We start from the raw sequence: 15,881 nt of genomic DNA, 5'->3' as shown, positions 1-15,881 counted from the left end.
TTTTCTTTACATAACCAAGGGATCTGATAAAGTGCTTTCTCAAAGAAAAGAAAGTTACTCTCAGTAAGTTTAAGGAAAAAAAAAAGAGAATGTAAAATTTCTGACTTTTAGGAACACATTGTTCATGTATTTTTGAAAATAGATCATAAGCAGGTATCAAATTATATAGTATTTAGACTCCCCTGGATATAATAACTGATGTAATAGTTTTAAATGTGAGTATTTACAAAGAACAGGAATGATATCTTTTGCAGTTACTTAAGCTTATGACAAAAAAAAAAAGTTTGAAGTTTCCATGAGAAATGCACATGGAAGATGTAGGCTTTCAAGATCCTTTTAGTGGGCATTTGAGCAAAAATATTTGAAAACAACTGATCTACAGTAACAAAGCTACAGTTCTTAATGTAAATACCTTTGTGATATGGCTTCAGCTTACCTCTCCAATTTCCTGCAAAGTGGGGTTGGTACATTCACATTATCTCCACCCACCCTGAGAAACTTGCAAAAGGGAGTGCTCCTACTGCTCACCCTACCACATGGAACACACATACTGCTCATCTCCTTGTACTGTGATGATTTGCCCAGTGTCCTCTATTAGGTTATGAGCTCCACTGGGGTAGGGAACATGGCTTCCCTCATCTTGTCCCCTCTCTACCACAGATGTTTTTGTTTGAATTATCCAGTAACCAGTTTAAGTTTACCTTGGGTAGTAGCTCTAACATTTTTTCTAGTTTCTAAGATGTCAGTATATGTCACTTTGTCACTCATCTATGTTTCTCTCCAAAACATGTACTTCGCATTTGTCAAAGTAATCTATTTTAGTTTCAAAGTATTTATTTTGCTGAATATCCATAAGAAAATTGGCATGTGCATTCTTTCCCCTCTAGGACAACACTCAAATTGAGGTTTGAGCTGCCTTAGCTCCTCATACCTCTGCACAAGAGGCCTCTCTTTGAATTTGGTTAGTCTGGCACTCCAAATTCTGAGAAGAGGTTCTCAGCCAGCCCCAGACAAAGTTCTACAATTGGATGGGAATTCAGGGAAATCCACACACAACTTGTGGCTGATTTTTTTATTTGAAGTTACCAAGGGGGAAAAAAATGTTTTAATGTCCTATTGAAGTGTGAGAGTGAGGTTCTTGTCTCATGGAGTTGAGGAATGAATCTCGAGGACAAAGGAGAGTGAGTAAAGCAATAGTTTTAAGTGAAGATAACAGAAAAAGCTCTTAAGAGTGAGAGGGGTCCCAACAGGGTTGCCACTGGGGGCTTTTAGGGTTGGCCTTTTATAGGAAGCTAACCAGGGAACTTAAATCCTTTTAACATCTCTATTGATAGCACCATTGAGTAAGGACTAGTGATAACACTTTTAATGGCTTACTTCCTTTTTAGGGTTTGGTAATTCTTTGTTTGGTCACAAGTAGCTGTTATAACTAAGACCCCACTTCTGACACCTAGGACAGGATTGTCTGGTTTAGTCCCTTATCTCTGGCTTCCTTACAGCTCCATATTTTTATGATTTTTGTGAGCCTGGTCATGGAGCCCCCCAATCTATCTCTCCCTACCTAGCCCCACCTGTCCCTTACTCACTATGGAGTAAGCTCAGGTAACAAAAGGTATTTGTGGAATAATCCAAGTTATTTCAAGGTACTAAACACCAGTTGTCTTTTTAAAATTCCAATCCCCTCTGCTCCTATTTTTGAATCACTGATGTTAACTTCTTTCTTTGGAAGCATAAATGTTCTTGATATATATGGATAAATCTCAGATCACTGTGGATAAGAGAATGGTGCCCAGTTCTTAAAGAAATAGGACATTTCTTCCAAGACACGGTAGGTATAGTGGCATGCCCCATGGGAATGTTTGTGATTTGAAGTCATTACTTGTGTCCTGAAAAAAGTGGACTTCAGGGGAATATAAGAAGGTTGTCATAGCAGTCTCTTCAATAAATGGTGCTGGGATAATTGGACAGCCACATGCAGAAGAATGAAACTCGACCATTCTCTAACACCATTCACAAAGATAAACTCAAAGTGGATGAAAGACCTCAATATGAGACAGGAATCCATCAAAATCCTAGAGGAGAACATAGGCAGTGACCTCTTTGACATTGCCCACAGCAACTTCTTTCAAGATACATCTCCAAAAGCTAGTGAAACAAAAGCAAAAATGAACTTTTGGGACTTCATCAAGATAAAAAGCTTCTGAACAGCAAAGGAAACAGTCGACCAAACAAAGAGGCAACCCACAGAATGGGAGAAGATATTTGCAAATGACACTACAGATAAAGGGCTGGTATCCAAAATCTATAAAGAACTTCTCAAACTCGGGCACCTGGGTGGCTCAGTTGGTTAAGCAACTGCCTTCGGCTCAGGTCATGATCCTGGAGTCCTAGGATCGAGTCCCACATCGGACTCCCTGCTCAGCGGGAGTCTGCTTCTCCCTCTGACCCTCCCCTCTCTCATGCTCTCTCTGTCTCATTCTCGCTTTCTCAAATAAATAAATAAAATCTTAAAAAAAAAAAAAAGAACTTCTCAAACTCAACACCCAAAAAACAAATAATCAAGTCAAAAAGTGTGCAGAAGAGATGAACAGACACTTCTCTGAAGAAGACATACAAATGGCTAACAGACACATGAAAAAATATTCATCATCATTAGCCATCAGGGAAATCCAAATCAAAACCACACTGAGATACCACCTTACACCAGTTAAAATGGCCAAAATGGACAGGGAAAGAAACAACAAATGTTGGAGAGGTTGTGGAGAAAGGGGAACCCTCTTACCCTGTTGGTGGGAATGCAAGTTGGTACAGCCACTTTGGAAAACAGTGTGGAGGTTCCTCAAAAATTTAAAAATAGACCTACCCTATGACCCAGCAATTGCACTCCTGGCTATTTACCCCAAAGACACAGATGTAGTGAAAAGAAGGGCCATATGCACCCCAATGTTCATAGCAGCAATGTCCAGTATAGCCAAACTGTGGAAAGAGCTGAGATGCCCTTCAACAGATGAATGGATAAAGAAGATGTGGTCCATATATAAAATGGAATATTACTCAGCCATCAGAAAAGATGAATACCCAACTTTTACATCAACATGGATGGGCTGGAGGAGATTATGCTAAGCGAAATAAGTCAAGCAGAGAAAGTCAATTATCATATGGTTTCACTTATTTGTGGAACATAAGGAATAACATGGAGGACATTAGGAGAAGGAAGGGAAAAATGGGCAGGGGGAATTGGAGGGAGAGATGAACCATGAGAGACTATGGACCTGAGAAACAAACAGGGTTTTAGAGGGGAGGGGGGAGGGGGGATTGGTTAGCCCAGTGATGGGTATTAAGGAGGGCACGTACCACATGGAGCACTGGGTGTTATACAAAAACAATGGATCATGGATCACTACATCAAAAACTAATGATGTATGGTGACTAACATAACATAATAAAGTTAAAAAAAAAAAGAAGGTTGTCATAGGAGGTGTCTAGAGGATAAGCTATATGAGGGTGCAGAGAGAAGAATCTGAACTGAGGGCCACCAGTAGCTAGTAGCTGGTAGCTATGAAGTAGATCACAGCTACTCAATTCTACTGTTATAAAATATGAAAGCAATTGCAGGAAACACATAAAAGAATAGCATGGCTGTGTTTCAGTAAGATTTTACTTATGGACATAAACATGTAATTTTCATATTTCATGAAATATCATTTTTCTTTATAATTTTTTTTCAATAATTTAAAAATATAAGGACCAGTTTTAGCTCACAGGCCATACAAAACATAGAATTTGGCTGACAGGTTGTAGTTTGCTAACTGATGTAGATTATCGTGGTAAGTAGTATTATTATTTTCTGCTTCTTCCTGCAAGGCCTTTTCTTATGGTACCCCCTACTCACACTTCTCTGTGAGGTTATACTCCCATCTTACTGAAGTCAGGCAAGGCAGAAATGTTGCAGAAAATAAAAATCAGACCGGTGAGAAACGAAGTGACACTCAGAGAAGTAGGAGAACTCAGGTTTATCTTACACCAGTGGACCCAGACAAGCTCACACTCAAAAATCTGGGCCCCAGGCAGTGGGGTTATAGAGATTTTATAGGGGAGTGCAGGGGGTCAGGTTCCAAGGGCTATGCTGACCGCTGGTAGGTGGGTTTAAATTGGGGGGGGGTGTTGCTTTAGGCTGGAACAGCAGTTAGGGCAGTGTAGGGAACTTGTGGCAGAACAGAAGCAGAAACAGCTGGTTATTTCTTGCTCCCAGCAGGGATTCTGGTTATCTCTAGCTATTTCTAGTAACTCTCCATCTTCTGGGGTCCGCCAGCCTGGGCCTGCTCTGGGTAATTGTCCTCTTCAATATGACTTGCGTTGGCCAATGAGATATGAGCTGAAATGAGGCCACTAAGAGACAAAGTTTTAACATCCATGTCTGGGTTCCACTATCACATCTTTCTCTCTGCCACAAATATTGCAACCACTTATTCAGGAACAAAATGCCAGCTACCATCATTGTATTCCAACACTGTGTTAGTAAGGCCTAGTGAATGGGATAAGCAAAGATAGTAAAATATTGGAAGAGAAAATTATTTTTGATGTTATTTGATACATGGAAAGTTCAATAATAAAGCTTTCATAAAATTATTCTGGCATTTTGATGAGGTGATTGAATAAGAGATAAATGTTGTCAATAGATGTTGTTGTTGTTAACCAGCAAAAATAAGTAACAAATTGAGATAGGAAAAAGAATTCCAATTCACTTTAGTATAAAAAAAAATGAAGAAATGATTAGGAATTAAATTCAACACTAAATTATATGTGAAAAAAATTATAAATCTTTTGAAGAGTAAAGCAAGATATGAAAGTGTAAAAATTATCTACTATATTTTTAGATATGAAGACATTGTAAATTTATCAGACTTCAAAATTAATAAGCAACTTTAATGTAATTCCAACTAAAATTCCAACTTTTTGAATTGCATAAAAGAATGATAGGGGCGCCTGGGTGGCTCAGTTGGTTAAGCGACTGCCTTCGGCTCAGGTCATGATCCTGGAGTCCCTGGATCGAGTCCTGCATCAGGCTCCCTGCTCGACGGGGAGCCTGCTTCTCCCTCTGACCCTCCCCCCTCTCATGCTCTCTCTCTCTCTCTCATTCTCTCTGTCTCAAATAAATAAATGAATAATCTTTTTAAAAAATGATTAAATTTTTGTGCAATAGTAAATATCCGAGAGTAATCAAGGAAACAGTTAAATGTGGACTTACCTTGCTAATTTTTTAGTCAAGTTAAGAAACCTGGAAGCTAGGGGGTGGGGCAATTCCACACAGGCAGGATCACCTGAGAGAGCAGCAGGACCCTCCCCCAGAAGACAGGCTGGAAGTCAAGTGGATAACAATCCTTTGAATCCTATAAAACTGTAAAATCCCAACAGAAGGGGAAAATTGTATATTGAGCTCCAGGTGTGGCCTCACGACTTGTTTACTTTTCAGATATAATTTTCCTTTCCTTTTGTTTGTTTCTTTCTTTTTGATTTTTTCCTTTTCTCATGCCGTTTTCCCCTGCCATATTCTTCCTTATACCTTCTCATTTCAACTAGATACATATTATACCAACTCATTTTTGCATAGGTGTTTTTTAACTTGTATTTTTACACACCTATATTTTATATATATATATATGTTTTATTTTAGCCCATTTTTCACTCAGTTTTACCATTTTATATATACAAGTTTTACTTTCCTAGTGATTTGGGGATGTAGTGTCTGCTAACACACAAACCAAAATACACCCAGGAACAGAAATTAAAGAAGAACTTAATTCATAGAAACCAACGAGAATGAAAACACATTGATTCAAAACCCATGGGATACTGCAAAGGCAGTCCTAAGGGAGAAATATATAGCCATCCAAGCCTCTCTCAAAAAATTAGAAAAATCCCAAATGCACAAGCTAACCTTACACCTAAAGGACCTGGAGAAAGAACAGCAAATAAAGCCTAAACCAAGTAGGAGAAGAGAAATAATGAACATTAGAGCAGAAATCAATGAAATAGAAACCAGAAAAACAGTAGAACAGATCAATGAAACTAGAAGTTGGTTCTTTGAAAGAATTGATAAATCGATAAACCACTGGCCAGACTTATCCAAAAGAAAAGGGAAAGGACCCAAATCAATACAGTCATGAATGAAAGGGGAGAGATCATGACTAACACCAAGGAAATAGAAACAATTATTAGAAATTATTACCAGCAATTATATGCCAACAAATTAAGCAATCTATGCATTCCTAGACACTTATAAACTGAAACAGGAAGAAATAGACAATCTGAACAGACCAATAACCAGTAAAGAAATTGAAGCAGTAATCAAAAACCTCCCAAAAAACAAGAGTGCAGGGCTGAAGGCTTCCCAGGGGAATTCTACCACACATTTAAGGAAGAAGTAATATCTAGTCTACTGAAGCTGTTTCAAAAACATATAAATAGAAGGAAAACGTCCAAACTCGTTCTATGAGGCCAGGATTATCCTGACCCCAAAACCAAATCAAAAAGGAGAATTACAGACCAATATCCCTGATGAACATGAATGCCAAAATACTCAACATGATTCTAGCCAATAGGATCAAACAGTACCTAAAAGGATTATTCACTACTACCAGGTGGGATTTATTCCTAGGATGCAAGTGTGGTTCAACATTTGCAAATCAATCAACGTGATAGAGCACATCAATAAAAGAAAAGACAAGAAACATATGATCCTCTCAATTGTTGCAGAAAAGGCATTTGACAAAATACACTATCCTTTCCTGATTAAAACTCTTTAAAGTATAAGGATAGAGGGAGCATATCTCAATATCATAAAAGCCATCTATGAAAAGCCCACAGTGAATATCATCCTCAATGGGGAAAAACTGAGAGCTTTTCCCTTAAGGTCAGGAACACGACAGAGATGCCCACTCTCACCATTTTTGTTCAACATAGTACAGGAAGTCCTAGTCTGAACAATCACAAAACAAAAAGAAATAAAAGGCATTTAAATTGGCAAAGAAGAATCCAAACTCTCTCTCTTTGCAGATGACATGATACTTTATGTTGAAAACCCTAAAGACTTCATCCCCAAATTGCTAGAACTCATATAGCAATTCAGGAATGCGTCAGGATACAAAATCAATGCACATAAGTCAGTTGCATTTCTATACACTAACAGTGTGACTGTAGAAAGAGAAAATAAGGAATCGATTCCACTTACAAGAGCTCCAAAAACCATAAGACACCTAGGAATAAACCTAACCAAAGAGGTAAAAGATGTATATTCTAGAACCTACAGGACACTTCTGAAAGAAATTGAGGAAGACACAAAGATATGGAAAAACATTCCATGCTCATGGATCAGAAGAATAAACATTGTTAAAATGTCTATGCTGCTCAGAGCAAATTGCACTTTCAATGCAATCCCTATTTTGATAGCATTGACATTTTTTACAGAGTTGGAACAAACAATCCTAAAATTTGTATGGAACCACAAAGACCCCAAATTACCAGGGGAATGTTGAAAAAGGAAACCAATGCTGGGGGCATCACAATGCCTGACTTCAAGCTATATTACAAAGCCGTAGTCATCAAGACAGTATGATATTGGCACACAGTCAGAGACATTAGATCAACGCAAAGAATAGAGACCCCAGAAATGGACCCTCAACTCCATGGTCAAATAATCTTCGACAAAGCAGGAAAGAACATCCAATGGAAAAAAGACAGTATCTTCAATAAATGGTGCTGGGAAAATTGGACAGCCACATGCAGAAGAATGAAACTGGACCATTCTCTTACACCATACACAAAGAAAAACTCAAAATGGATGAAAGACCTCAATGTGAGACAGGAATACCTTCAAAATCCTAGAGAACATAGGCAGTAACCTCTTTGACATTGGACACAGCAACTTCTTTCAGGACACATCCCTAAAGTCAAGGGAAACAAAAGCAAAAATGAGCTTTTGGGACTTCATCAAGATAAAAAGCTTTTGCGCAACAAAGGAAACAGTCAACAAAACAAAGAGGCAGCCCACGGAAGGGAGAAGCTATTTGCAAATGACATCTCGGATAAAGGGCTGATATTCAAAATCTATAAAGAACTTCCCAAACTCAACACCCAAAAAACAAAGAATCTAATCAAGAAATGGGCAGAAGACATGAACAGACACTTCTCCAAAGAAGACATACGAATGGCTAACAGACACATGAAAAAATGTTCAACATTACTAACCATCAGGGAAATAACAAATCAAAACCACAATGAGATACAACCTTACACCAGTCAGAATGGCAAAAATTAACAAAACAGGAAACAACAAATGTTGGCGAGAATGTGGAGAAAGGGGAACCCTCTTACACTGTTGGTGGGAATGCAAACTGTTACAGCCAGTCTAGAAAACACTACAGACGTTCCTCAAGATGTTAAAAATAGAGCTACCCTACAACCCAGCAATTGTACTACTAGGTATTTACCCCATAGATACTGATGTAGTGAAAGAAGGGGCACATGCACCTCAATGTTCATAGCAGCAATGTCCACAATAGCCAAACTGTGGAAGGAACTGAGATGCCCTTCAACAGATGAATGGATAAAGAATATGTGGTTCATATATACAATGGAATATTACTCAGCCATCAGAAAGGATGAATACCCCCCATTGTATTGACATGGATGGAATTGGAGGGATTATGCTAAGCGAAATAAGTCAAGCAAAGAAAGACAATTACCATATGGTTTCAGTCACATGTGGAACATAAGGAATAGAATAGAGGACCACAGGGGAAGGGAAGGAAAACTGAATGGGAAGAAATCAGAGGAGACAAACCATGAGAGACTCTGGACTCCAGGAAACAAACTGAGGGTTACAGAAGGGAGGTAGTGGGGGGATGGGGTGATTGGGTGATGGGTATTAGGTGGGCAGGTGTTGTGATGAGGACTGGGTGTTATATGCAGCTAATGAATCATTGAACACTACAACAAAAACATTATGTACTATATATTGGTTAACTGAACATAATGAAAAATAAAATGAAGTAAAATAAAAACAACAGTAAAAATCTGTCAGAAAAAAAATTTCTAAGGTAAAATATCTCATAAAGTAATATGAGAAATTATCATTTGGGATCAAACTATTTTCACTGCATAAGTCAGTTAAAGAACTTCCTTCAGCTATTATCTGTGTCTCTCCTGGTCTCACATTTCTCCACAGCACTGACTTCCATTAGACATAATGTGTCTCTTACTAACTGATTATCTGTCTTCCCACATTAGAGTAGAAGCTATCTGAAGGTAGGGACTTTTCTGTTTCACAGTGCCCAATACAGTGCCTGGCTCTAGTATGCATTTAATAATATCATTGAATAAATAAATGAATATTGTATAAATTAGTAATAAAAAGAGAAACAATGCAATAAAGGCAGTTGAAGATTATGAAAAGACCAATTCCAGAAATGCAGATCAAGGAAAAGAATCAATATATCAAAGGTTCTGTTCACCCTTCGTGGGGGTGAGCAGAATGAAAATGAAAAACCAGGTAATGAAAAACCAGATAACAATGACAACTTCTCACTAGATTGATGAAAATTTGAAATGATTATAACTTCAATCCTGGCAGAAATATGCAAAGAAGATATTTATATAGATCTCTGGAGGAAATCAGAATTGTTATAGCATTTTGAGAAAACAATCCAGCATTATCTTTTTTTAAAATTTTTACTTATTTATTTTAGAGACAGAATGAACAAACAGGGGCCAGAAGGGGAGAGAGAGGGAGAGAGAATCTAGAGCAGACTCCACACTGAGCAGAGGAACCCAATGCTGGGGTCAATCTCATGACCCTGAGATCATGACCTAAGTCAAAATCAAGAGTCAGATACTTAACTGACTGAGCTACCCAGGTGCCCCAGCAGCATTATCTTTTAAAATAAAATATATTGTACCCTTGAATCAGTAAGCTGACTCCTGAGAATTTATAACATACATAAAAACACTGGTGTTTAAGAATATGTATATGCATTGACTGCAGCATTGGTTGCGATCACAACAAACAGAAAATTAACATACATCAAATGAGAAATGATTTAATAAACCATGATGTGTTCACACAGTGCAATATTTGTGACTTTATGGAATGGAATAGTTCAGCTATTAAGAAGAATGAACTAGAGCTAAACCAATTGATTTCATGAGATATATTTGGGTCAGAAAAACAAGATGCATAAAATATGCAATATAATACCAAATTGGAATAACAAACAATGAAAAAACTATGTGTATGTGTGTGTATGTGTCTATGAGTGTATGACTGTGTAGAAGAGGGTAAGAAGGAAGAGAATGAAAAAAGAGAATTCAGTAAATGCATATATATTCATATGGAAAGAATTGTTAAATGGAAAGAACCAGTTGGATAACAATATGTATAACTTGTTTAAAACTGCATTCAAAAACATATGTCTTTATGTTTACATTTACATAAATGACTCTTGAACAACCTGGAGGATAGGGGTGCTGATCCCCCACACAATTGAAAATCTGAGCATGACTTTTGACTCCCTGAAAACTTAGTAGCCACCTGTTGCCTTACTAATAACATAAACAATCAATTAGCACATATCTTGTATATGTATTATATGCTGTATTCTTACAATAAAGTAAGCTAGGAAAAAGTGTTATTAAGAAAATCATAAGGGGACACCTAGGTGGCTCAATCGGTTAAGTGTCCAACTCTTGGTTTCAGCTCAGGTCATGATCTCAGAGTCCTGGGATTGAGCCCTACATTGAGCTCTGCACTCAGCACAGAGTCTGCTTGAGATTCTCTCTCCCTCTGCCCCTCCTAGTCATTCTCTCTCTCTCTCTCTCAAATAAATAAATCTTTTTTAAAAAAGAAAATCATAAGGAAGAGAAAATGCATTGACAGTACAGTACTGTATTTATAGACTAAAAAATCTTTGTATAAGTGGACCCATGCAGTTCAAATCTGTGTTGTTCAAAGGTCATTGTATATCATGAAAGATAGCAAAATCTTAATGGTGGACACTTTGAGGGAGAAGGCTTTATGGATTAGGGGGTGGGATAAAGTAATGAAATGTTTTCTTTTTATTTCATACAGTTCAAATTTTTTTTTGCCTTCAAAATGTGGCAAGTTGCATTTATAATGAGATTTTTAAAAAATCAATAGTGAAGGATGGGATTTGTCTTGACTTATTGTTTCCTATTTTTGCCTTAGGACCTTTAGATGTTTTCTGTCTCCATCAAAACTTTCTGGGTTTCCTTCCTCTGGTTTGTCAATTTTTTGACTGAGAGGATGTAGAAGGAAGAAATGCTGTGTATTTGTGTATGTGTGAATGTGAGTACATGGCTGAGACTAGGGGTATAGTAATGTCTGAATCAGTGAATGGCAGGACCAGGATCTTTCTTTTTTAAAGATTCTACATGCCCCATCTTTTTACTGGTTGGTTTAAGGAAATGCAATGGTGCCAGCCTGTACCAGGGAATTCCCATAGTGGAAGAAGACAGCTCAGTCCTATTGATGACAAATGCAGTTACATTTATTTTATGGGATGGAGGTAGTCTGGGGGATGGAAAGGGAACACTTACACACCTATCTTTCTGGTGGAATTATGGATTTTTCCATTAGATTTGTCATGCTGTGTCTGCCTGTAAGGCCTTCCTGATTTCCCAAGACTACTGCTCAGGGAATCTGTGTAGTCATGGAGACCATCCACTCCTCACCCTAACTCTACTGGTCATCTCAGGGTTGCACATTAATTCTGCCTGGTATTTTAGTTGGCAGTAAGGTACAGGGCAAGGCTTAGGGGAAATGTTCACTATTTTTTTCATGTATTTTCCATTTATTCATTTATCCATCCTTTGTGCTACCCACCAATTGGCACATCCATTTCTGACCAATATTTGTGATGATCTATGTGCCAATCTTGTCCTATGGATGGAGATATTCTTAATGAAGAATAAGATCCCTATCTGCCCTCCCACCCCCCGGAGCTCATTAGCTAGATCTGGAGTCAGACTAAGTATGCACTTTACTAGAATGTCATATGCATTATAACATAGGCAGGCATGAAGCACCCTGGAGGTGGAAGAAGTAATTAATTCTCTTCTGCATGTGGGGCTGGGGGATCTAGCAAATGTTTCCTGAGAAGTGACGTGGAACCAGATCTGAAGTGAGGAGTAGAAATCTTCCAGGCAGAAAGAGGGGCTTATTGAATAAATGGAAAGTTGTACAGGACAAGAAGGCAAACTGGGGAGGGGAAGGAGCATGGACAGAGCATGGGCCCCAAGTTGCATGTGGAGAACCCAGCAATTCTGGGCTGTACAACTGGAGCTGAAGAAGGAGCAGAAATGTTGTGGCTGGGCAGATTCAGTGAGGAAGTGACATGATCCACCTGCATTTAAAATTAGTCATTAAAATGACTAGCACATCATTCCTTTCTTGTCACCCAATTTCACTATTTTCCCTTGGTGAGATGGCTATATGGTATAAAATTGACCACAAATGTATAAGTTGGCCTAAGATCACCATTCTAAAATTTAAGTCTTGTTTAGTTTATGGTAGTGACAAAATTTGAAGAAGGATGATTTTAGCACATTCAAGAGAGGTCCACATAACTCATCTGCTGGTCAAGATGGCTTTTATCCCCAAGGACCACCTCACTTCAGAAAGAAAGCAAGAGAAATAAACTGGTTACTACTGACAACAATTTTGATATCCAGAAGAATAATCCAGAGAACATTTTAACTTTCACCACATATACCCAGATCTCACTGGGTTGAAGTTGAAGTGGGGTGTACTACATCACCTTGGCTAAACTGGAACTCCATTTTACAGAACCCCCTTCACTGATTCCAGATCAGAGTTGGCTAAAAGAGAAAGCTGAATGGAATTGAGCAGGCAGAAACAAGCAGGAGCTGTGATGTTCTGAAGGTCATCCTGGTGGGAGGCAGTGAGAGAGACAGGTGCCAGCAGGTCCCATCTTGTCTTAATCTCTTCCACCAGGTATCATCAGGTCCTCTTCTGGACTGCTGGTCTGGCCAACTCCCAGTGATCCAGGCACACAGATCAGATGCAGAGGCCAAACCTACCACTGACTCCCCATCTGTTCTCTCTGATGACCCTGCTCTGGCAGCTGGGCACACTGGCTTCAAGAGGACTGCTTGGGGACTTTATTCTTATCCCTCAAGTCCTCCTTTCAGATTCCTACTTCTCCAGTCTTTCCTGAAATTTTGTAGGATCTTATTTCTACAATACATCCCTTATTTAATGATACACATAATGACTTTGTATCTCTGAATGCTGACTGAAGAATTTAACAGCTAAAAATATGGGTCCTCAGTAAGAGAAACCTTAAAGAATGTGGCTTTGGGTTTGAGTGGTTGCAGAAGTCTGAAGGTTTCAAAAAGAAAAAAAAAAGACCATTATGAAGGCTTGAAGGACAGTAAGAAAATTTTTATAAGACTGAGGAAAGGGGGACCCATGTTATATGGTGATGAAACATTTGGTGAAATTGTAGGCTTCAGCAAATGGAAGTTAGATGGATACCTAACGAACTTATGGGTCTAAGATTTCAAAGCAGAATTTTGTAGGGGATAACTGGCTACATTCAGCTGATTATAATAAAGTATAGGAGAAACTACATGAGTTAGAGGGCAACTATTTAATTTCAAGCAGAATTTAGAGGAAATACAAAGAAGCCAGAATTTACTGTGTTGGAAATAAAGTAGTTTATCCTTCTCAGCTTCTCCAGATAGCAAGATATTTTGAAAGTAATAAATGGCCTTAAGGAAAAAATAAAATCCAGAGCACTTACAGCCTAACATACCCTTAGAGTAAGTTAGTCTTAGCTCAGACAAGAGATATTTAAGGTGGTGTCTTTAAGCTGGACAAAAATTCTTCTAATAATATCAAGGTGTGCCTTGTACACCTGTCGACTGGACATTTGGGCTTCTAAGAATCTCAAGATTATTCTCCTATATCAATCTCACATGGAGCACAAGGTAGAGAAATGCCTATCTCAGTAAATAAATGTGGTATGGCTTCTGTCTAATGGAGTGTGATTGTGACTTTGGTCTAATTTTATACATGAGAAACTCACAAAAGTTTTAAAGAAATTGTATCATCTTGGACTGGAAGGCATAAAGCCAGTTTATATTAAAAAGAGGACTCTGGGCCTTCAAGGTCCTATGGGCAGGAAGCAAGTTGAGAAATTATTTTAGCTACAACATAAGCCATTTCTTATGGGAAATGAAGGATTATTTAAAGGATAGAGTCAAGAATCACAGAGAACTACTCCCAGGTAGCTGCAGTGGGCCCTAATCAACTGGTGCTGTGGGTCCAGCTAGATTTCACAATTGCTCTCCACCAGTGACTGTGTGCTTCCTCCTTCTCCTTCCCTTTGAAATGAGAGGAATGGCAGTGATGATCCTCTGTTTGTCCTACGTTGGGTGTATATGAAGCTGAGAATTTGTATCCTTAGTTCACAAATTCTTCAAATTTAGATAAACCACCCGAGAAGCTACAACGAAGGAGCCACAATGGAAGAAATGTATCTTGTGATTTGGATCACAAGATCCTGAAATTTGAGCTGATGATTTTATGAGAGCAGTATTTTTGGGATCTTGAGAAAGGTTAGCATGTATGTATGTATGTATGTATGTGTATATTTTTGCATGTGTAGCACAAGGATTGTGGCTAGATGGCAGACCAAGGGAACTAGTGTCCAAAAAGAACTTTAAAAATTTCATTCCTCCTTTTGTGTACACAATGTTTCTTGCATCAAGAGCTTATGTCTTTTCCCTTTGATTCTGGAGTGGGTCTATGACTGCTTTGACCAATAAAGATATGGAAGAAGTGAGTTTTGGAAATTTTAAGTTAATATTTAAAGAATACCTGCAGCCTCAGCATCTTCTTTTTTGAGAAAGCTGTTATGGTGAGAATTAGCATTATGCTAGCAGTTCATGAAGAGGCTGACATGAATGAAAAGCCTAGCCAAAGTCCTGCTGAACTCCCTTACAGGCAGCACCAACCTGCCAGCTATGTAAGTGAGCCACCTTGGATGTGACCACTAGAGCCCCAGTTGAGAAACTGTGACACCAGGAGTGCAAAAAGCAAAGGTAAGTCCCCACCAAACTTGCTTATATTGTAATCCTCAAGCAGTAAATGACTTTTTTTTTTTTTTTAGGCCACTAAATTTTGAGATAAATTGTTATGCAGCAATAGATAATCTACAGCAGAAGTAATTTTCTTCTCTGAGAATTTTGTTTCCAAAAATTCTCAACAATGGGTTTAAAATGGAAAGCATTAATGACTAAGAGGGGATTGCAAAAAGAATCAGACTTAAAAACAACTAGCGAATGGAGGCAGGTAAAGGGATAGTATGTTTTTTGGAACAGAATAATAATATGTTTTGGAGTTCTTAAATTTTTAATATAAAATCATAAAATCTGGATTTGATCAATTTGAGACTTGTGATACATTTTAAAGGAAAAGTCTTTGAAAAAATGGAAAATATTATTTGAAAGAAAACACATAGAAAAGATATTATCTTTTTTGACAGTATGGGGAAAAGTTTTCAATTAGCAATAATCGTGCCTCGGATAAACCTCATTGGCTACAATACTGCCACTGCGCAAAGCTTCTTTTTTGACAGTAAATCACAAACCCAGAGAATGCAAGAGACTGATAAGGTTAGATCCAGAACTGAGATTTCTGGCTCTCAGCGTTGAAAAAGAGCATTTATTATTTTTTCTTAATTTATATTTTTAAGTCAGCTCTATGCCCAATGTAGGGCTTAAATTCGCAACCCTGAGATCGAGTCACATGCTCTACCAACTGAACCAGCCAGGTGCCC

The 15,881-nt window shown here is 38.2% G+C and overlaps 1 non-coding gene across 1 annotated transcript; it reads right to left on the bottom strand.

Moving 5' to 3' along the window:
- Positions 1–15,521: 15,521 nt before the first annotated feature.
- On the bottom strand, positions 15,522–15,667 carry LOC118016462. Its single transcript, XR_004680838.1, has one exon. It is a non-coding gene; the product is annotated as a U4 spliceosomal RNA (small nuclear RNA).
- Between the last annotated feature and the right edge of the window lie 214 nt (positions 15,668–15,881).

This window comes from Mirounga leonina, unplaced genomic scaffold (assembly GCF_011800145.1).
Source record: "Mirounga leonina isolate KUSES-001 unplaced genomic scaffold, KU_Mleo_1.0 Mir_167, whole genome shotgun sequence".
NCBI classification, from domain to species: Eukaryota; Metazoa; Chordata; class Mammalia; order Carnivora; family Phocidae; genus Mirounga; species Mirounga leonina.
Note: the sequence above shows the minus strand (reverse complement) of the source record. Positions and strands in the feature narration are given on the sequence as shown.